This window comes from Echinops telfairi, unplaced genomic scaffold (genome assembly GCF_000313985.2).
Source record: "Echinops telfairi isolate 266 unplaced genomic scaffold, ASM31398v2 ScPeMD7_14;HRSCAF=57, whole genome shotgun sequence".
In the NCBI taxonomy this organism is placed as follows: domain Eukaryota; kingdom Metazoa; phylum Chordata; class Mammalia; order Afrosoricida; family Tenrecidae; genus Echinops; species Echinops telfairi.
In genome coordinates, this window is record NW_022103911.1 from 10,600,641 (window position 1) to 10,601,740 (window position 1,100).

Below are 1,100 nucleotides of genomic sequence, written 5' to 3' on the forward strand. Positions count from 1 at the left end.
AAGTTTCTGTGTATTTTTCCTGAGCAGGAAACAAAATTTCATAGCCACATGTTGTTTTCTTTAAATGGCCATCACAAAAATCGAGGTTCAAGAGAAACTACTTTTACAAAAAAATTCACCGTGACTAGAGAGAACTTTCCCAGGTGACACCACTGGGTGCACTAGCTCAGAGCAAGTTGCTTTATGTTTTCAAAGTGGGAAAAAAGGCATACTACAAAACCTTTCTCCACCCAGTACAATTACAGATTTTTTGGTGGGGCGGGTTACCACTTTGAATGATGTATAAAAATTTGGAAAATTTGAAGTTAGTTGTAAACAATGAACTGGAATTCACAAAGATCAACATTCTGGACATTAGTGAGCTAAAATGGACTGATATTTGAAATTCTGAATCAGAAAATAACTAAAGTATAATATTCCTGGAAAGACACAATAAAGATAAATGGCTTTTCACTCATAGACAAAAGAAACATTTCAAGATCTATGTTTAGTCTATAGTGCTATGTATGATGGGATAATGATTATCCACACTCAAGGAAATAAAATCAATACAGCTATTACTCAAATTTATACACCAAACTGTAAAGCTAGTGATGTAGAAATTGAAGAATTCTGCAAAAAGATTCAATCTTAAATTTATCATGCATGCTATCAAGATTCTTAAAAATTATTGGTGCTTGGAATGCAAAAATTATAAACAATGAGAAAGGAACAGAAGTTTGAAAATATGTTCTTGGTGATAGAAATGAAGGTGGATATTGCATGATAGAGTTTTACTAAGTACTTTATCCTAAATATTATTTTGCAATAGCACAAATAGTGACTATACACAAGGATTTATACAAATGTAACACACAGAAATCAAATTGACTACTACATCTTTGGGCAGAGGCACTGTAGAAGCTCAATGTCAGCAGCTAAAACCAGTTCAGGGACTGAATATCAATTGCCCATATGCAAGTTCAGGTTCAAGGTGAAAAATATGAAAACAAGTCTATTAGAACCAAAATACTACCTTGAGTATATCCTGTCTTAAACTAAAGAACGTCTCAAGATTTGATTCATTAACCACTAATGCAAAAGCATCTGATCAGCTATTG